The sequence below is a fragment of the Carettochelys insculpta genome, chromosome 2 (genome assembly GCF_033958435.1).
Source record: "Carettochelys insculpta isolate YL-2023 chromosome 2, ASM3395843v1, whole genome shotgun sequence".
Classification (NCBI taxonomy): domain Eukaryota; kingdom Metazoa; phylum Chordata; order Testudines; family Carettochelyidae; genus Carettochelys; species Carettochelys insculpta.
Window position 1 is genome coordinate 271,636,262 of NC_134138.1, and position 22,640 is coordinate 271,658,901.

Consider the following 22,640-nt stretch of genomic DNA (forward strand, 5'->3'; position numbering starts at 1 on the left):
GATATTTAAGTGCTTTCAAAAATGAGGAGTTGGCTCTTCTCTTGTATAGTAGACACAGTGCTGCTGGCTGCCTTTCTTGGCTGTTGAATAATGCAGTAAGCAAAAGATGGTGAGAAATAATGTTCCTTCCCCCCAGCCCTTGCTGCCTCAAGCTAAAAGAGTCCTCTTAGTCAGGCTAGTCAAATAAACCAGGCAGATGAACTAACCATGTGTCTAGACTTTGGAACCTATTACGTGGCATTTTCATTACATAAAAGCAACAGAGAAGAATGCAGAACCCTGGAGACCAGACCAATTGATGAAAATAGAAACACAGCAGCTCCCTCGATATGAAGGAATATTTCTGTGCACCATTGTACCCCCTGTTCTAGTGGCTCATGTGAGCAAGAACTGCATCACCTACCTTCCTTTCTAGGAGCAAAGAGAATCCTCATGCATAAAGTGTCTGTGCAGTAACTGTTCACTTTTTATTTTTATTTATATTTTTAACCACTGATGGTTATGGCTGAAAGCAGCTACACTGACTACTCCTCCTGTTTGCCTCTTTCTGCTTCTTTTGCTTTGCTCCATGACTCTGGGAAGCATAAGAGAACATGGACCTCTCTGTCTTGCTCACTGGTGGCTCTGAGGAGACAAACACCACATCTTAGTGCAAAGCAAATCCTTGGGGCTGTGAGGAAGCCAGACTCTGTCCCCTTGCTATGTGGGTAGGTAATGTTTGGAGCTCCCCTATGCCTGTGACCCTGCTTAAGGGATTTCAGAACCCCATAAGAGAGCCTAGGTCCTAATTCCTCCAACCGTGTCAGGGAGAAGAGCAATGCCATGTGAGGATGGCAGGGCATGGAGAGGTGGGGCAATGCACTTGCTCTCCAAGGGTGGTGTAGCCACTGTGTACTGCCTGGGTATCACCAGCACCAAGTCTGGCCAAATTTCTCTCAGATATCCCAGCTGCAGCATGGTCCCTTTTCATCTCCCCTGCCAAGCCCACAACACACCTGTGCAGAGTACGCCTGCACTTCTCTGAAAAAGCCACAGCTGGCCCATGCCAGCTACCTTGGGCTTGCATAGCTAAGGGAAAGTAGATGCTTAACTGCAGTGTAGAGGTTCAGGCTCAGGCCAGAGCCCTTGAAGACCTTGCAAGGGAAAAGGGTCCAGACCTCTGGCTTCTGGCCATCTCTGCTACAATTGTACTTACAGTTAGCCTGACCCTGTGCATCTGTGTCAGTTGGTGCAGGACAGACATGGGTGTTAAACAGCAGTGCAGCCGTATCAGTAATCAGGGGGTGCCAGCTAGTCTCCCTTTCAACATGTGTGAGGAGGTTAAAAAGCTTATGGGAGACAAGTCTCAAATCATTTTCAGATAGGGGTCACGGCAGGGAAAAGTTCAAAACCACTGCAGACCTGTTCCAGGTAGTCCTAGATCAGGGGTTTGCAAACTTTCACAAGAGCAGACCCCCAATCACCCCTCCTCAAACCATTCACGGACCCCCATCAAAGCCAATTTTAGCTGCTATGCACACATCATTCAATGAAAAAGGAAACCACAGCGTCGATTTTCGCACAGCAATCAATAACGTTATTGGAAGATATTTAATTTAAAAAGAGTAATTGATTGTAACTTTGCAATTTATTGAAATTTGATCTTTTATGATAGTTTTGTTTATGTTTTATTTTTTTTCACTGGCCCCCTGCAATACTCGGGTGGACCCACAGGGTTCTGCAGACCCCAGCTTGGGAACCACTGTCCTAGATAATAAGAAATACCACTGAATGCAAATAATAGCAAATTGTGCACCATGCTGTCTCCTAAAATAAAAAAATAAAAAACAAACAAAAAAAATGAGAGGCCTTCAAAAATAGACTTTCTTTTATGAAACGCTTACAAAATATTTTGTTCCCCATCAGATACATCTGCTGAAGTTATCGAGACCATCATCTCTGAATATTTTCTGTTTGAACAGTTTCTATGTCATATATATGTCATTTAGTAAACTGAGCAGGTAGATAAGTGTCAGGGGGGTTAGCCATGTTAGTCTGTATCTGCAAAAACAACAAGAAGTCCTTATAGACTTATAGGCACCTTGCAGATGAACAGGTTTTTTAATGAAGTGGGTCTTTGCCCAAAAAAGCTTATACTCCAGAAAAAAAAAGATGCATTAGGCTGTAAGATGCCACAGGACTTCTCATTGTTTGAGCCGGTAGATTCAGCTCGCGTTATAGGCACTTGTCCTATAGACACAACTGAAAAAAGGCACCTTATAGGCATTTGTGCTTTATAGGCACAGCTGAAAAAAGATTGCCAGTTCTGCAAGTATTCGCCGTATGTGTGGGTCTTTTTTTTAGTAAGAGTAATGATTAAGCATTGTTCACAGCCATAATTCTCCTCTTTGTTGAGCCATTCAGTTCTTTTCAGTCCAAGGCTGCTGTGAGGCTTCTAACTGTTAGTTAAATAATGAACCCTGCTCAGTCATTGTCACTTTGGAATCTAACCCTTGAGATTCAGTGCAGCAGGTCTGTTTTCATGCTGCCCCTTTGGTGGGTCCATTTTCCCCCTACTCCCTCCTCAGTTTCCAATACTTCTTTCGTAGATCTCTTCTACGCTCTTCTTGTTCCATTCGTCAATCATCAGGAGCGTCATCAATTATTCTACGCACAAAAGAAAAAATTAGTGCTTTACAAGACGCAAAGGAAAACATAGTCTTTGCACCTCCGCTTGCAGTCTAAGGTCTGTAGCTTGTCACACAGGGATGAAGCACTGTGCTAACATGAAACACCACTGAAGTCTGCTTATAGGCAATGAATTGTAGGACTTGACCCTAAACGTTAGAGCCTACAAAACCAAGGAAAATGAGAAGCTATTGGAATGAGATGGGGCGCCACAGAAGAATGCTATTCTCTAGAAATCTATTAATGCTACAGTAAAGTGAGAGTGGTCATTGTGGGGATCATGAATAACTACATTTGCAGGACAAACAACCTGATTATAATATCAAATAATAACAATGCTTTGCTATTCCAAAGCATATTTTTCAGTAGAAGTCAAAGTACTTTACAAAGGTCAGTATCATCAGCATGGCCAAAAGCCACCGAGGGCCCTGGGACAAGATGTGTGTGTGTATGAGGGGTAGGGGGCTGGCTCTGCACTCCTGGAACGGCTGAGCAATGGGTGGAAGGGGCAGGCCCACCTGCAGTCAGCCCCAAGTGCTGCCCAGACTGTGGTGATGGTCCTCCTGTCTTCCGAGCCACGTGGAGTGGTGCTCCAGTGGCATTTCAAAGGGGCTGGAGGCTCTGGCCCCCACTACTGTTGTAGCCAGGATTTCTGGGTGCCTTTGGATCTCTGGGTCCCAGTGCAGTTGCTCCCTGCACACCCCATGCCAGCAAGCCTGAGGACCATTTTTCCCTTTTTGGAGAGGTGTATTAACAGAGAGGGGAATTAACTTGTCCTAGCTTGGCAACAAAGATAGCATTAGTATGAGAGAGGTAGCTATGTTAGTCTGCATTTTCAAGAACAACAAGAAGTCCTGTGGCACCTTATGGACTAATAAATATTTTGGAGCATAAGCTTTTGTGGGCAAAGACCCACTTCATCAGATGCAAGACTCATGAGTATCCACACAGCTTTTTTGTTGACAGATTCTGTCAAGGAAGGTGTCCTACCTTATGCGGGAGAGGCAGAAGGCTGTCGGCAAATATGACAAGTTCTGTCAACAGTATTTTTAGTGTGGATGTTCTGCGAGTTTTGTTGATCAAACTCTCTAGCATAGATGTAGACTTTAAAGCCAGAAGGAGCCATCTGATCAACTAATCAGTGCTCCCATATTTCATGAGCCTGGCCATCTCCTCTGAATGCAAGTGCAGCCATAGCCTGCAATACACAAATGACTGAAGTCCTGACCGTGGTACAGAAATGCATCTGATGAAGCGGGTCTTTGCCCATGAAAGCTTATGCTCCAAAAGGTAGGACTAGAACTCTCTGTCTCTTGAATTGCAGGCTAGTGTTCTAGCCATTAAGCAACACTACCACCTGCTCAACTGATGTCTCACTGAGTCACTTCCATACCATGGCCAGAACCTCAGTCATTTGTGTATTGCAGGCTATGGCTGCTCTTGGATTCACTCAACAAAACTTTTGTTGTTTGTGGGTCCTTACACCTATCCCTGCAAATGGCACAGCTTTGCCACAGCAAGTGGCCGTGTGAATGCTTCTTCGTTTGCAGGCATGCTCTGACACCAACGCAGTGACACCTGCTTGTTGGGGGTGGAAGTATTGTGTTGGCAAAAGTGCCAAACACAGCGCTCACCCAGGCTGACCCTTACTGGGTCAATACAGTCTTGTCTCTAAAAGCTGTGTGGTGTACACACAACCTCAGTCTTTCCTGTTCTGTATCAGTGGCACACAAGGGAGCTGTTTGGTCTAACTTTGACTGATGGACTTGCAGAGGAGGTGGCCAGGCTCATGAAACATGGGAGAACTAATTAGTTGATCAGATGGCTCCTTCTGGCTTTAAAGTCTACATCTACACTAGAGAGTTTTGTCATCAAAACTCACAGAGCGTCCACACTAAAAATACCGTTGACAGAACTTGGCATATTTGCCGACAGCCTTCTGCCTCTCCCCCATAAGGTAGGACACCTTTCTTGACAGAATCTGTCGACAAAAAGGCCGTATGGATACTCTGGGGGGCCCTCTGTCGACAAACAGGGCTTTTGGATTCCCAAGCAGCCCTGTCTGCTGTGCTTACAGTTGGCCACTCTGTCGAGAGAGCTGCCGGGGAATCTGGCCACTCTTTCTTGACAGAGTGGATTGACCGAATGACCCGCTTTCATGCGTGCCTGCAATCTGTCGTCAGAGGTTTTGTCGGAAGATATCTTCTGACAGTAACTTCTGCTGACAGGTCACTGTAATGTGGACAGAGCCTATGACTGTATCCACCGCTTCTTTGTGCAAGACACTGAAACATGAGATTCATTCATTCATTAATTTATTTATTTATGTATTGTTACACTGTTCCCAACTGCAGATATATGCACGGTTCATCTCTGTTTAGATAATTTGTACATATTTGTCCTGGAGAAATCTGGATATTGTATGTTATTGTATTGGGGGCTTGATTCCAATCTCACTAGTTGTACAGAGGTGTAAAAGAGCTGATTCTATCAGAATTGCCATTGTTGTACATTTAGAATTAGTGCCCTATCATTTAGCAGTATATTTTCATTCAATACATGGCAAGGGTAAAATGCAGCTAGGAGTCTGTAGCATTTATTTCTGGCCAAATATTTTATTCTAATTATAATATGTGGAAAGAAAGAGAAAGAAAAGAGGAATTTTGAGTTCATAATTTTTTTTTATTGTTGTGAATAGCTTGAATTCCTCTTTGGTACATGGCACAGTAAAACCATGAAAACATTATGCAAGGCTTCTCATTTCCCTTTTGCTCCCTTGCAGATACCAGATCCCTTGCAGAACAAAGCACTTGATGACAAAATCCAGTGCTGGTGCACTTGGCTTTCTTCAGAATTAGATGGTTCTAGGAGTTCAGGAAACTGTATTGCTGTGAAGTTCGAGTGCACGCTGATGACTCAGCTGAAAGAGAATGTCTAAATAAGGCATGTGGGAGAGTGCGTGTCCACTGTTTCAAAGTACAAGCTTCTTAAGAAAGAGTGCCAGAAAGGCACAGACAAACTAGAGGAAATTCAGGGAAGGAAAAGCAAAAGACTAAGGGCTAAGGCTGATGATGAAAGTTCAGTACTATAATACATGACTGAATTGTAGCTAACATGATGGCTGATAGGGCAGAAGGGCAAACATGGCAGCTGCCCTGGCACCCAGTAATTTAAAAAGGCCTGGGGCACTGGGCAGCCACTGCTGTTACAGAGCTCCAGGCCCTTTAAATTGCCACTGAAGCTCCATACAGCACCATCCTGGAGGTGCTAAGGACCGAATGGCAGAGGCTAACTCCTAGCCGTGATCTTTCTGGAGGTCCTAGAGAAGAGCCTCCCAGGGCTCAATGAAGTCTGTTGCCTTCCCTGGTAGCTAAAAAACAGGACATGCCAACCAGCTTTCAAGCAATGAAAGGTGCACATACCACCAAGGGAAGGGGGTTGTATATGCTTATATGTGGGAGGGAGGATATGACTGGGAACATGGAATAAACCCGAGAGGATTAAAAAAAACAAGCTTCAATTTAACAAGTAACAACTCTGAGCAAAACTTAGATCTATCAGGCGGTGGAACAGTCTTTTAAGGGAGGTAGCAGAAGCTCCTTCACTTGAGACATTAAAACTGGGCTGGACACAATAACTGAAACTGTATTGTAGGAAACAACCTTTCAGTGTTTAAATAACACAAGAAAAACACATGCATACATGAGCTAGAACTAATATATTTTCTTCTTTGGTGCTTTAGTCCAAAGATTCTTTCAAATGTATGCTCTTCTACAGAACAATCTCTCCCACTATAGCTACAATAATTCTCACAAATAATCATGATCCTGAAAAATATTAGGCTGTTAAACAAAAAACAAAATGGGTGCATCTATACTAGCCAGGTACTTCGAAGTAGCTGGCACAATGTCAAAATAGCACACATCACGTCTACACACACCATGTGCTATTTCGACGTTGAAATCGACATTAGGTGGCAAGACGTTGAAATCACTATTCCTATCCGAAGATGGGAATAGCACCCTACTTCGACGTTCAACTTCGAGGTAGGGCGTGTATAGATGATCCACATCCCGCTACATCGAAATAGTGGGTTCCTCCATGGTGGCCATCAGCTGAGGGATTGAGAGACGCTCTGTCCAGCCCCTGCAGGGCTCTATGGTCACCATGTGCAGCAGCCCTTAGCCAAGGCTTCTGGCTGCTGCTGCTGCTGCTGCTGCTGCTGCAGCTGGGGGTCCATGCTGTGTGCAGGGGGCCTGCAACGGATTGTCGGCTCTGTGGTCCTCGTGCTGTGCAGCCCAAGTGTGTCTGGGAGGGGCCCTTTAAGGGAGCAGCTTGTTCTTGCCCCAGAAGGGCTAGTCCAGCCTGTGACCCTGTCCGCAGGCTTTGCTGGCCCCTTATTTCGACGGAGAGCGCTTGCGTGTGTGGACGCTTCGCATTTCCTTCTGGGGAAGCTCCTTTCGAAGTTCCCCGTTGCTACTTCGACACTGAACGTTGACAGCATCAGCCCTGGATGATGTGTGGACAATACACGTTGAAGTAGCCTATTTCGATGTTCTTACTTCGAAATAGGCTACTTTGATGTAGTGTGCTACTGTAGACGTAGCCAATATGTAAATTATATTTCCTCTTGGATAGTCTCCAAACCTTCCACTCTTTTGACGAAAGTAAAATTTCATTGCCTAAGTGTGAGAGGCAAACACCTAGCATCTTCCAGTTCATTTTGAGCAACATCTTGGTTTTTTAGCCATGATTTTAAAGATGTTTCCCATCATAGAACAGAATAAGATTCAGTCATCATTTTGGATCACAAGCAATCTAGGAATATATCTTCCCATCCTCAAGGAAAAAAATATACAGAAGCCAGCCAGAAACTCTGTAGGGTTGAACTCAGAGAATAGCCTATGGTTCTTTTCTGTGGCAGAAATTCCCACTTAATTCTGAGCAGAATGGGAATTACAGTGGCCCTCACAACCTGCCAGTGATCCAAAATCTGTGTGGATTTCCTATAGCTCTGAAGCCATCCACAGAAATGTAGTTTTTCCTAACTGGTGTTCTCCATTGGGAAACCATGATCCTTCTTCATTTCCACTAGCGGAACAATCTGGTGAGTTGCTCTCCTGACATGACCCTCATCTCACTCCAGATATGTCCTAAAATACTTATCTCCCCACTGCCAGGGGAACTGGAGGTAAGCCTAATTTTGCTGCTGGAGTTCTCAGAACAGGAAAAAACTCATTTACAACTCATCACAAGTCCCGTGAGAATAGCCTAAATTGAAGTAGTCTGAGAATCCAATTAATGCACTAAGCTTTGTAGGGTTGTTGGGGCTCCCTTGGAAATACACTGGAGGTGAGCTGTTTTCATGGAGGTGGGGGGAAGATTGACTAACACAGAAGCCCAAGGTTTGTCTTTCATGGGGCTGGGGTTGTATTTTTCAGAGGCATAAAGATTTCAAAGGCTAAGAGAGCAGAGGAAGAGGTGTTATAGTGTCAACTTCCACACCCATTATTGATGGAAAAGACGTGCAAAAGAACATTTTATCCCAGTAGAGATATTTCTGTCAAAGGTATCAAGAACTCAGCAAAAGGCTGCATTATTGCTGCCTGTGCAACTTAGACCACACTGTGCTTTCAGCTGTCCAGGATGACTTTGCACGTTATTTGTTGGTACTTAATTGCAATCTGTCTTTTTTCATGGATTTCCAGGCCTGAATAGACCACAATGATAATCTAGACTGGAGGTCTGCACTGCACAGGTCTCACTCAGTGATTCCTGCTTCAAGCCACTTACCTCATAGTTAGTCTAAAATGTAGCTCTTAGTCATAAACAGAATGGGCTACTCATTTAAAGTGCTGGCTGACAGGTTTGTGTGTTTGCAGTTTTCCATGACCTGAAAGTCTGTGTTTTACTGAAAAGGAACTTTAACAATCATCGACAGATGGAAAGCTCAGAATTGTCATTTATATTCAAATTCAACACATTAACATGTAGTTTGAACCAGGTCAGCAATTACCTGGCCCATTATAAGGACTCTTTTGCATACTTTGTTTTATCTAACTCTTAACTTTCCCACCCCACACCCACTTCCCGCTGCCTTTCTGCTCTTCTGATTTTCCAACCTTGACAACAATTTTTCTGATTTGTCAACCTTGAAAACAATTTTTGGACCTCTGTGTTTTATATATTGAGTCTGTTCTGGTATGGCTACAATATGAAGAAGTGGGTCTGTCCCATGATAGCTCATCACCTAATACATTATTCTGTTAGTCTTTAAAGTGCTACATGACTGCTTTTTTGTTTTGATAGAATACAGACTAACACAGCTACCTCTCTGTCAGTAGGTGAAAGTATACACAGGAGTACAGTAACTGTTTGCATCTCTGATCCCTATTGATAATGCATCCAAGCAAAGCCCTGGCTGCTTACCAGCAACAAAGCAGGTGGCAAGCTCTGATGGTCTTCCCTTCAAACGTCCTTTCTCTTAACAGCACCACCCTCATTCCTCCCACTTCCTCTCTCCTTGTTCGTATCCAGAGAAGCAGACAGGCTTGTTGGGCCCCTAGGCAAGATGGAGCAGGGACAAGTGTGAGTTCATGGAAGGGGCGGGGCCTTGGGCTGTAGGGGCAGGGCCAGGATTGACAGCCCTGAGTGCCACCTGGACTGCAATAGCTCCCAAGCTGCCCTCAGCACTGCCTGGCGTGCGCCACAGGGCACTGTGGTAGTGGTTTTAAAGGCCAGGGGTTCTAAGAGCTGCTGCTGCCAGGCCCTGCTGTAACTGTTCCCTTTGCCCACCCTGTGTCAGAAGGCCTGTTCCTATCCCAACATCAGAAACACCAAACCACACAACTCCCTCAGCTCTGCCAACCATCACCAAGTACATTTGCTCATGTATTCTCTCCTCATCCCCATTCCTGTGTCTCCTCTTGTGTCTTTTAGATGCTGAAGCACATGGAAACCAGAATTATGCCCAGGTCATCCGAGGTACTTAGGCACTTCCCTGCTGTGAATTAGGTGCCTAAATACGTTTGAGACCCTGGGCCCGTGTTCTTATTTGCATAGGTCTCATGCATAACACAATGGGACCCTGCCTGGGCTGTATGATAAAAATTGTTATGTAATAATTATAATAATAATCACCTAACCCTGAGATTGGGGATGGGCTCTGCTGTCCGCTGAGGAACCTGAGAAGCAGGCTGAGCCACTAGCTGCATTCAGATAGCTGACTCTTCTATTTGAGGTACCTGGTGGAGTTTATTCAAATCTGTTCAATCCTATTATCCAGATCATCTTTCTGAGTAGAGTCAATCGGCCAAAAGCCCGTCATCGGTTCTTCTTGCTGACAATCCAGGCATTATTGTGAGGCCCATTAGTTATGGGACAGACTCCATTAGTTTGGGTGTTTGCAGAGCACAGTTTGACTTAGAATGGTGAGCTGCGTCTCAGACAACCCAGCTCAGCTACAGTGGGGCACGTGTTTACACGACCAAACCCTGAAACCCCTATTCGGAGCCTGTAATCCTGCCTCTGATGTCTCCTTCTTTCTCCTCCCAGGAGCGGGCTGTGTGGGCTACCTCTGTCAGGGACACAGGAGGAGGAAGTGTATTATTTTTATGTGCCTCTTGTCCCTGGGCAGCTCTGACATCTGCTCCTCAGAGACCTACACTCCCTTCCATGCAGACCAGCAAAGGGGAGTCATGGACATTTCCCTCCTTTCTCCCTAGCTGTGAAAACAGGGTGTGAATTCGGTGGCTGTCCACTGCAGTGAAGCATGAATCTTGCTGTTTAAGGTAGGTTTGATCCCTCCCTGGTGAAAGCCAATGGCAGCCTCTTCATTTACACCCATGGGTGTGAGAGCTAGACCTATATGCACATCCTTCTTGCTTTGCTCTGGGACCTGTTGGCCCATTACACGCAGCAATAACCTTGTCAGCAGAGAGGCTGATGGGGGTGGGAAGGCAGAGGCCAGTCCCAGGCTGACTGGTATCTTAATGCCCCATCCTGCAATCACTGATTTGCTTTGTTGTTCATTTTTTCTATGCTATTTGAATGCGAAGCTCTATTGGGGGCCCTCATCTCTAAAATGCCACCACCAGCCCTTTAACTTACTTGCCATGTTAGCAGCATGGCTTGGACAAGCTTACGCAACTCCCTGGCTCCCTCTCTTGTACGTTTCCCATCCGCTGTTTCAGATATTGATCTTTTAGGACAACTTGCATTGCTGTGCATTGATTTTACTTCAGTTTTGTCCCACCTACACTTGTTTTTTCTGACTGGATTTGTCTTTCCGAAGGTACTTGTTTCCCTTTCCTGTTGGTGTAGGTAGCATTTTCACAGAACCAGTGAAGTACTTAAATGTGGACCTGTGTTTTTACTAAAAGCCTTGGGTTTTGGTCAGTGGGCACCTCTTCATTGGTGTCAGTGTGGATTATAACATGGCCCTTCTAGGATCTAACCAATGTGCTCTTCATCTAAGAACATAAGAATGGCCATAATGTGTCAGACCAAAGCTCCATCCAACCCAGCATCCTGTCTGCTGAAAGCAGCCATACCGGGTGCCCAAAAGGGGGTGGACTGAACAGGTAACACTCAAGCGATCTCTCTCCTGCCATGCATCTCCAGCCTCTGATAAACAGAGGCTAGGGACATCATTCCTTACCCATCCTGGCTAATAGGTAAGGAATGGTGTCCTAGCCTCATCTCATCAAGATGAGGGAGAGATAGAAGAAGGGAAAGGACATTATAGGGAACCCATTCTTAGTGGTGAGGTTCATAGAATCATTGAATCATAGAATTCTAGGGCTGGAAGGGACCTCAGGAAGTCAACTAGTCTATCCCCCTGCCAACTGAATCATCCCAGCCAGGGCTTTGTCAAGCCAGGACTTAAGAACTCTAGGGATGGAGATTCCACCATCTTTCTTGGTAACACATTCCAGTTCTTCACCAACCCTCTGGGGAAATAGTTTTTCCGAATAACCAACCTACACCTCTCCCTCTGTAGCTTCGGACCATTGTTCCTTGCTCTGGCACCTGTCACCATTGAAAACAGTCTCTCTCCATTCTCTTTAGAGTCCCCTTTCACAAAGCTGAAGGCTGCTATCAAATCACCCCTCAGTCTTCTCGTCTACAAACTAAATAAGCCCAAATCTCTCAGTTTCCCCTCATAGGTCATGCTCCAGCCCCCCTAACAGTTTTTTGTTGCTCTCCACTGAACCCCCTCCAATTCATCCACATCCTTTCTATACTGGTGGGCCCAGAACTGGATGCAATACTCCAGATGTGGCCTCACCAGTGCCAAATAGAAGGAAATAATAACTTCTCTAGATCTGCTGGAAATACTTCTCCTAATGCACCCCAATATCCCATAAGCCTTCTTGGCTACAAGGGTACCCAGTTAACTCATATCCAGCCTTTCATCCACTGTAATCCCCAGGTCCTTCTCTGCTGCACTGCTACGTAGCCAGTTGGTCCCCAACCTGTAACAGTGCTTGGGATTCTTTCATCCCAAATGCAGAAGTCCTCACTCATCCTTGTTGAGCCTCAGCAGGTTTCTTTTGGCGCCATACTCCAATTTGTCTAGGTCCCTCTGACCAAACACCCCTCAAGGAATGAGCTCACAATCCTGGGTTTAGCAAGCCAGTTGCTCAAACCACTGAGATACACCTCCCCCAGGTTAAGACAGAATGGTGAATACAACAATGGCCACTCTGGGTCTGACCAATCATCCATCTATCTCAATATCCTATTTTCCAAAAATATCCGATGCCTAATGCATCAGAAGGAACAACCACATCATGGCCATTAGAGTCATCTATCCCCTTTTGTCTAGTCCCAGCTCGTGAAAAATGGAAGTTGGAACATGGGGTTGCATCCCTGACACTGATGGATCTATACTCCATGAATTTCTCTCATTCTTCTTATGAACCCACTATGAACCCATTTATACTTTTGGGTTTCACAACATCCTCTGGCAAGGAGTTCCACAGATTGAGCACACGTGTGAAGAAGTGCTTTCTGCTGCCTATTACATGCTTCATGTGATCCCTGGTACTAGCGTTTTGTGAAGAGGTAAAGAATACTTCCCTATGCACTGTCTCCACACCCAGCATGATTATATAGACCTCTATCACATCCCTTTTCACTCAGGCCTCTTTTAAGATAAGTTCCAATCTTTTTAATCTTTCCTCCAAAGGAAGCTGTTCCATGCTGCTAACCATTTTTGGTACTCTTCTTTGCACCTTTACCAGGTCTATTGTATTTTTTCAGAAGAGGCAACCAAAACTGCCCTCAGTATTCAAAGTGTTGGTGCAGCCATGGATCCACCTAGTGGTATTACGGTACTTTCTGTTTTATTATCTGTCCCTTTCCTAATGGTTCCTAATATTCTGTCAGCTTTTTTGACTGCCACTGAACACTTAGTGGATGTTTTCAGGGCACTATCCAAGATGACTCCAAGACCTCTTTCTTGAAGAGTAACAGCTAATGGAGACCATTTGTATGCATAGTTGGGATTATTTTTTCCATTGTGGGTTACTTTGAACTTGTCCATGTTCCATTTCATCTGCCTCTGTGTCACCCAGATTAGTGAGAGAGGAGGCTACAAAATGCACAAGTGGGAGAATGTGGGGAAGACTGAAATTTTATTTTTTCCTGTCTCTCAGCTTCATTTCCCTGAGGGAAAGTTAGGACCTAGTACTATTGAGTGAATTTGTTTCTTAAAGTTGTGCATCTGAGGTCCAGGTGAATCCTCCCACTCTGGCAATATGTTGTCACAGCTCTAGTGGTTCTCCATGCTGCTATTTCTATGGGGGTGAAAGGCTTTTTCAGGCATTCGAGTAGAATCACCTCTGCTTGAATCTGTGTTCAGTAAATCATCTCTTCCCAACAGGATATCATTTTATGGCATCTCAAGCAGCAACGACCTCCAGAATGTATGTGTTGATCAGTGTCGTCTAGTGCGGGGGTGCAGGTTACAGTGTTTATCACACATTTAATGAATTGGCTCCTAGGTGGATGGCTTTACTGGTGTCATCGCATTCTCATTATGAGACACAGAAAAACAATATTAAAAAGTTCCCCCTCTCTCCTGGAATGTGCTATTGGCTTCTCATGAATAGGACTCCAAAGACACGGAGGGCATAGAGAGAGAGGAAGAGCTGTCAAAGGAAAAAGCAGAAAACAGGGACTGTGAAAGGAGACAGGAAAAGGCCCAATCCTACAAGGTGCTGGATGCTCCCAGAGAAGCTGAAAGAAAATGAGGTTGCTCAGCTTCTTTCAGAATTGTGTTCAAAGTCCAAGAAAGACTCCAAAATGGCATGGGAATAGCAGCGAACAGTGAGCCACCCAACGGAGCTCCCTCTACAAGCACAAGCTCTACCAGGAGGGTTGCCGTGACTGGGATTGTTGCTTGTTCACAAAAATGCTACACAGACATAATCAAAAGGGAAGGAAAGGAACCAGGTTGGCCAGGATTACCATCCCCCACCCCCCAAATAACCAGGGTGGTTCGACAGCAGAACACTGCCAATCTCTGGGCAGCCATGACTTTGCTCAGGTCATGGAAGTGATCCCAAGGGGCAGACCAGACAGCATGTGTGATACTGTGTAACGGCTGTACTGTGGCCATCCCTTTAAGCTCTCCCTTGAGAAGGAGAGCCCAGAACTATGACTCAACAGGACTGGGCACAGTGCCCAGCTCTGCTAGACTCACCATGTGCTACTTGGCAAGTCAGTTAGCTTCTCTGTGCCTCATTTGCCAGTTTGTAAAACCAGATCAAAATCTCCTGCCCTTTGTATGTCTTGTCCATTGAGGGGGCAAGCTCCTTTGGGCGAGGTCTGCCTCTCACCATGCCTTTGTACACTGCTGGCACAATGCAGTCTGCTTTTTGTTCGGGGCTTCCATCTTAATAGACATAAGAAATAACAAATAATACATTGTCCATACAGCTGAGCAGAGTTGTACCTTGGTAGCCCCAAAGCAGGACACAGATTCAGGCAGTACACATGGGTGTCTGCGCTTCATTCATGATGCCTTCTTCCTCTACAGTGTCTAAGATTCCACCTAGAAACAACAAACAAAAAAGTTGACCCCTACTTTCCACAGCCATAGGGATGACTTTGAAGACATGAACCAATTGTAACTGGTGCCATAGGTGTCTGCCTGCTTGTGGAACATTGAAGCCATCTCTCTTAGAGTGGTGACCTCCGCCATTCGTATCAGTGAGGGCTAGGTCAGAGGCCCAATCACAATACTTGAAATGTCCACATGGTTTCCATGGTTTCACTCGCCCATTGAAGCACACCAGCAAGGCAAATGGTGGCTGTGTCATGAAGATTTCTACACCCTGCTGTAAATGACAGCTCATTTTGAGGGAACTGCCACTTTTTATTCCCACGCTCCCACCTGCCAGTCAATACAGATTGAGACCTAAGGAGCTCAGTAGAGCCAAGATGGACATGTGAACACCCGTCGGGGAACTGAGTTCAAACAGCTCAACTAGGCACAGGAGCCCTACAAAAGAATTGCCAGCAGAGCCCACTTGTGTATTCGGAACCTCAGGCCTGTATTCAGATATCCACATGTGTAACAGACCCCATGCAGGTATTCAGAGCCCAGGGACTCCAGAGAACTCATGGGGTCATATTTTGAACACCAGCACCAACTCCTGTGAGTGCTGTTTCAGGGAGGGGGAGCTTATTTTGTGGGTAGAACATGGGATAGCAGCAGCGCCTTTTCACTTCCAGTCTGAAATCTGCCCCAAAGTAATGTTAACCACAATTCAAGTCTCTCGTCCTTATCATCGCACCACACTCTTTATTTTCCCTTCCCAAACCACCCTTTCCCCTTGAAGAGCCTTACCCAATATGCTACCGATGAGGCTCCGTGGCTTGCGTTCCCTGCATGAAGTCTCTGCCCTGATGCATTCACCGCAGGAGCCACATGGCTGCATGAAGCTCTGCATTACAATATACTTGTCTTACTCCAATCAAATCAAGACTATTGTACTACAGCCACCACCCTGCTGCCTGAGTCCTTGGTGCACTCTTGCTCACAGGCTCAATTTGAGGAAATCAGAGGATGCAGGACTTTTGGCAAAGAGCCCTGCCAAGGGAGTGCCCCAGGGGTGCAGCTGGGCCTGCATCTTTGGAACCACAGCTCAAGGTGTAGCTTGCCTGCCTTTGTGCAATGTTAAGCAGCTTTGGATGCATTTGTGCTCGTTTGTGCACCCGATGGAATAATCACGTCCACCCAGTGCAACAGACATATGTGTGCACACGCATGTGTTGGTTAATCCAGTGGCTAAGCATAGTGCAGTTGCCAGGATACTGATTCAACCACACAACAGCACACAGCCACAAGACTGTAACTGAAGCCCAATCTGCCCACATGCGTTTGTCACATCCGGAGCATGCAACGCTGGCTCGGCTTGTCACCGCTTCCCCTCTGCCCACCCACACCCAGTTTCCTGGTGCCAAGGGAAATATGACAAGGTATTACCAGTCTTTCACGTCACATATGTGCATAATAGCCCAGCACAGGCATTGTTGGAAGTGGGTCATTATGATACCTAAACATACAGGGCCAAATCTGTAACTGATGTAAGTTGGTATAACTCCATTTTGCTTAGTGGAATTAGGCAAATTAACCCCTGCCAAAGATTGGGCCCTGGTGCATTAATTTAAATGGGTCCAAAGAGTCAAAGATATTATCATAACCACGTCCCTGTCCAACATTAAATAGTTATAAACAAAATTTGCAGTTGGATATACAGACACTTCTCTCTGCTTAGGACCATGGCCAACACAACTTCAAAAAATCCTTTTTAACCTTGTATGGAAGATACACAAAAGAAGGGTGATAAATGAAAGCATTTTTTAATATCAGCTATTAGTTAAGCTTTTTATTTGAACAGCTTTCCTTTTCCTTGAGTTGGAGAAAGTTTTTACAAGGAAAAAGGCCCTTGTCAGACAAGTCATTTAATTAATGCCAAAGATAGTATTGTGATACCTGGAAAAGAAAGATGGGCTGGAACAGTGATTGCTCCTCTCATTAAATTCTGATCCCATTTCCTAGAAGACAAACACACATGCACAAATGGGAAAAGAACAGCTGTTTCTGTCTCTGGTGTCGACTCTCACTTGCAACCTCATTGCTTCAGAACCATACACCCTCTTATCAGCCACTCTGAGGTCTGGAAAACTTTTACCAGCATCTGGTTGGTTAGGAAGGAACTGCTCTTAGTTGTCTTTCTCTGATTTGGTCTGGTCAGAACATCCTTTCAGGAATAGGAATAGGCCTGGGGTCACATGAGATTGTGGCCCTGGCAGCCATGATGGCAAACCTCATACCAGAGTAGTAACAGAGAGGGAGCCATGCTAGTTTATATACTATTAAAACAAAAAATCAGTCCAGTAGAACTTTGAAGACTAACAAAATAAGTCATCTTTTCTCTCTGAAGTCTCTTTAAAGACTCCAAAAAGGCAGAAAATCTTGTCCTTTCAGTATTTTCACCACCAATTAGGCCAAATTTCTAACACAACTGGTCTGAACAGATTTCTGGTTCCACTCTTTTCTCTTGTTTAGCAAGTGTGATCTCCTTGAGTTACATCATGGAGACTTTGCTTAATTCAGTTTTTCAGTCTCACTTTTGCACCTTTTCCCCATCAAAACTTGCTATCATACGTTATTGTGACATCTTAGAGCAAGGTGAGCAAGGTGGTCAGCTGAGCCCTGCGCCTCCAGAGCCCTACGCTTCAATTGACTACACCATCTACTTCCCAGAGGCTGGGCCCAACTGTCAGAATGATGCTTAGGGCTCTGCCCACTGGCTGGGCTCCTCTGGGTTGTCCCTGCAGTCGTGTACTTTGTACAGCTGAACTCGCAATTAGGGTAAATTTGCAATTCCAGTTATTACAACAGTCCACAAAGCGTAAGAGTCATTGCACTGGCATTGTTTGTTGTCTTTTATCATTTAGCTGGCATCTTTTTTTTTTTCATTAGAGGGATACAAATATGAGTTAAAACAGGTAAGCAGTTAAATGATTAAAATTATATCATTTACCTGGTTAATCATTAAATGTAATTGCTCTGGCAGGATGGTGAAGGACAGCCAGGGCTGGGGTGTTGTGTGTCGTGCAGGGCTGGGGCTCTGCCAGCCAGGTGTAGCAGGATCTGCTCCAAGACAGCTTGCTCACCATGGATGGGGCTGGGCCACTGTTGCGCAGCCGAGTCTGGGGTCCTGCCTGACTGCCACAGCTGGGGCTGTTCCAACCCACTCAGCTGATTAACTGGTAAGCATTCTGGTAAGTCTAATGCTTAGCGGTTAACCAGTTAACCCTTTCCATTCCCGTTTCATTGTTGCTGCATGGATAAGGTTGGTGGGTCAAAATGTATCACTGGGACTACTCTACATACCTGACATGTCAAATTGAGACTTCTGACAACGCTGCTATTTTCTAGGCCCACAAAGGAGTTGCAGTGGAAAATGGAAACTGAGGGCTTGATGACACAAGATTAATTTTATTATGGGTTTGAATATGGGTTTGAATTCTGGCATTGGCCAATGTCTTACATTTTAGAAGAAACTCACTGGCATGAGGAAGAAGTGCCAGCTAGCTGAGATCCTTCTGACTCTTTGGACAAGTCTCAGAGGGGTAGCTGTGTTAGTCTGTAGCTTCACAAAAAAACACGCAGTCCTGTAGTACCTTAAACACTAACAACTTTATTTTTTAGGTAATGAGCTTTTGTGAGTAAGACTCACTTCAGATCTGGAGCAGAAATAAGACTCCAAGGTTTATATAGTGGAGGAGAGGTTGGCGGAGAGTAGGAGGAAAAGAAGGGAACATTGTAACCTCCAGGGACATCCAATAATGGATCTTAAAGTTGCCATTGTCCTACAAAAGGATTTTACTACAAGATTATAGAGGGAGACATCTGACTTGGAATTCATTTGCAAGTTTGTCACATTTAACCTGGGGCTCAACTGAGATCTCAATTATGTTATGCAGTACGAAGACAATTTCCACATCTTTGATGTTCACAGGAATGGCCCATCCCACTTAACTTATTTTACTTCTTCCACATGTCCTATTAATGACAGATGGCCTCCTCCTCCTCCTGCTTCTTCTTCTTCCACTGGTTCCACCCCTCCCGCCCCGCTTCTCCCCACACACTATATACGCCTTGGATTCTTATTTTTGCTTCAAATTGGATGAAGTTGGTCTTACCAACAAAAAAGCTTATTACCTAATAAATAAAAGTGTTATAGGACTGCTTGTACTTTGGACATGGCAGAGGTCCACACTGAGAAGACTACACATAGGTGCTTCAAGTCAGGGCTATGTCAAACCTGGAGGAGAAAGCCTGTAGAAATCAGCATAACTCTAATTATCACAATGAGGTATGAGCACTAACAAGCGTCAAGGACCGGCCCTTCATCTGTTCATAGGTCATTGGGGTTAAAAAAAATCCCTATTTAAAACTCTCCCAAAGAAAATCACAATGGTTTATTCACCTCCTGGGGTTTTTTACAATGAATGAACTAGGGTTTCATTCGTACAATCACTGGTGTGTCACGGCTGGCATTCTGGGAAAAATTGTGTCACCTTACACATCACAGTGTGCAGGAGAAATTGGTCAGCCTCCCTTTAGTGCTTTACACACAGGAAATTCACATGGACAACTGTTGCAAAATATAATTGTTTTTAGAAAAAATAAAAAGCATTTGACCCTTTGGATGCTGGCATTTTCCAGACGGCTGGAGAAACAGAATGCTTTGGAAGATCTCTTTATATAAATAATGCACATACATGCAGGGACTATCTTTTGGTCCTGTATTTGAATAGCGCCTGGAATAATATGGTCCTGTAAGGGATGGTGATAGGTCATGCTGAGGACTGGACTCGATGACCTCTGAAGTTCCTTTCCAGCTCTATGAAATATGCATATCTCCATAGTAAAAAAAATGCTCCATCTGTGGGCTTAAGGAGCTGAGCAAGTCCCAGAAATTGTTCTTCTTGGCAGTCATGAGCCCATGTGGCACCAGAATTGGACTCTCTCTCTAACTTTAAATACCTTCTTTGTCTGCACCCAAGTTGCACAAGAAGGAGGTAGGAAAGGCCAGGTTTTATGGCTATAATAATACAACAATAAAGGGTCACAGACCTCTCGGGCAGAACTTGCAGGGCAAGAATAAAAGGACTCAGTTATGGCCTATACATGCTATGGTAATAAATAGCAGATGGATCTCTGCTCACTCTAAAGCAACCTGAAGCCAACAAAGGGCAAGTAATCTCACCTCATTTCAATGGTGTAAACCTGGATTAAAAGTGCAAGCAGCAGATTGGCTCCAGCTAAACACTGAGGTAACTGAGAGCAAAGTCTGGGCAAGAGTGCTCCATCGTGGGCTTATAAAAAACAAACAAACAAACACCTGGCGAATTTCGATATCGAAGCCCAACACTGACGGGGGTGAGGTGGGGTGGGACTTGGGTGATTTCACTGCTGTGTGGAGTGAAACTACCAGAACAATTGCCAATTTACCATTATATCAGCCCCTGTCAGATCTGATGTGTATGTGTAGCTGGGGGGGAACCCCTGCCTCAGTATCTCCCCTGTGAGCTCCCCAGTAGTTTAAACATACACTCTTATTTATCAATCAGCATCACTTGCTGGGCGGCAGGTGAACCTTCCTCTCAGGGAAGCTGTCAGACACTTCCCTCTTCCTATCCTGGCCCTGCCCACCCTCCATTCCTGCTCCACCCTAGGCCCTGCTGCTGCTCTGTGTCAGCACCTGTCACTTTCTTACTTTGCCCCCTTCCCTTTTGGACTCTCGCTTGCCACATCCCTCCACTCCCTCCCAGGAGGTGGCATGGCAAGCCATGGCGGGTGGTTGTGGGAAGGGGAGAGGAAAGAAGGGTTGCCTCACAGGGGCGGGTGTGTGGAGGAGAGGGGTGGTGAGCCGCAGGTGACCTCCTGGGGGCGAGGAGTGGAGGAGAGGACGGACACAGTGAGTAGGGGGCCTTGCAGGGTGGTGAAACTGAGGCAGGATGGATGAGGCAAACCTCTGGTGGAGGAGTGAATGCTGAATTTATTTTCTCTACTTTTTTGCCTTTTTTGCACATGATACAGTGGGTGGCTTAATATGGTTTTTGTTTTGTTTGTGGGTCATATTAAAACTTATGGTAATTGGAAAGATAATGCCAAGGTTTAATTTATAACTTTTTCTTTTTTGTTGTTTAGTTTCACTGGTGCAGGTGTGTTACATAGGTGTATGATATAACACTATGAAATGAAACCTGCCACAAAGAAAACCAAGCACATCTGCTGAAAAGAAGGTACGAGGACACAGTGCAAGAGATTGCAAACAGGATAGCATTATTAACCGATTCTACTAATAGCTGATAACCCTTTCCCCCTCCCTGCCCCGCACTATATAAACCCTGGATTATGATTTTTCTCTCCATTTTTCATCTGAGGAAGTGGGTTTCACCCACAGAAACTGAGGACCTAATGCATTTGTTAGTGTCTCAGGTACCACAGTTCTGTTTGTTATAGGTTAGCATCTGGATTTTGATTTTAAGAGACTTGCAGCATTTTACATGACATTAGTCTGAAAAGAGCTGAATATCTTTATAAAAATTCCCTTGACTATAAAACATTACCTCTGTGCATATCTGTCAGCTGTTTTTTTTCTTTTTTCATGCGAGTTGTATGAGTTTAAATGTCTCAAATAGCACATAGGTACAGTTTAGACATTAACAGCAGTATGTAATGATAGTGGAAAACTTTTTTCTTCTTTTTTAAGAAGAAGGGGAAAATATTTATCTGACTTTCAATTTCTTCATGCTCTAAGAACTGTTTCCCCACCCTCCGGAATCTGAATCAGCTCACATAAGAACTCTGAAGCCAGTGTTTGACAAAAGAGGAGACTTTGTCTAAAAGAACAATGAATTGCCAAAGTAAAGTGCACACTGATCCGATAACACAGAGAGTGAAACCAAGGGAACTGCACTGGTCTGAGGGCGATAACAGCTAAGGATCTTAGACCTTTTGCACTCTAAGTTTTTTTGGCATCGGAAGATTAATTCTGGATGTAAAATAAAGAGCATGTCAGTTTAATCTCCTTTCTGGTTACTACTGTTTATCTGCAATAGCAAAAGCCAGTCACCCTGGTGACAACCAGTACAGCTGCCCTGTGGAAGAGTAGGGTTAAAAAAAAAACATTTGTATGCAACTTTCACTGCAGGACTCAGGCTAGTACTCCAGAGTTGCTTATTTACTGCTAATATGGGTAGCAACAGGAGCTTGAGAGACCTGAACAGTCTTTACAAGAACATAATAAAGTGGGTGCACTGAATATAGGCTATTTGTAAATATATGTAAATAGCACATGCACATAAATGACAAGTGCAACACACACACACACTTAGTTTGGGTCAGATTCTACTCTCAGTTACACTAATAAAAACAGAATAACTCTGCTGTCTGAAATAGAATTATTTCTTAACATAGCTACACTTGTACAAAGCCTCCAAATTACTTCAGTGGAGTTCTGCTACACTTAGACCAGAGTATCTGGACATCAGAACCTTTTACTCTAGGCATCAGTACAGAGAGACAGGGAAATATGCAGACAGACAAACACATACACAGGAAACTCCCGTGGCAGCTAAAGAAAAAACAAAACAAAAAAAAGGTAAGAGTCTACAGATTGATGCTGCTTGCCTGGTTTAAAATAAAGTACATTGTGATCTTCATAGCCTCTGGAATGCACTTTTTGCTGCCAGTTTCATATACCCACTTGCAGTTGTCACAGCCAGCCTCTGCTGAAAGTGCCACCAATTAAAACGCAACCCTGCACAGGTACCTTCTATTTTGGTTGAGTCCCAAGAAAGAGAGAGAGATCCTGTAAAACCTTGCAGCCCAATCTGCATGCTGACTGACCACACAGAGGGTAACCAAAGGATGATAA

General features: G+C 44.7%; 1 long non-coding RNA gene across 3 annotated transcripts; it reads right to left on the bottom strand.

Annotated features, from left to right (window-relative positions):
- Nucleotides 1-1,805: 1,805 nt before the first annotated feature.
- Nucleotides 1,806-22,609, bottom strand: LOC142008950 (uncharacterized). 3 transcript variants are annotated; one of them, XR_012644282.1, is made up of 4 exons: nucleotides 22,536-22,609; nucleotides 16,676-16,737; nucleotides 14,630-14,728; nucleotides 1,806-2,646 (listed from the first exon to the last, which is right to left on the bottom strand). It is a non-coding gene; the product is annotated as an uncharacterized LOC142008950 (long non-coding RNA). The 3 variants fall into 3 exon arrangements; XR_012644281.1 differs by lacking the exon at nucleotides 16,676-16,737 and having other exon boundaries at nucleotides 22,536-22,593; XR_012644280.1 differs by lacking the exons at nucleotides 16,676-16,737; nucleotides 22,536-22,609 and adding an exon at nucleotides 22,394-22,517.
- Nucleotides 22,610-22,640: the final 31 nt, after the last annotated feature.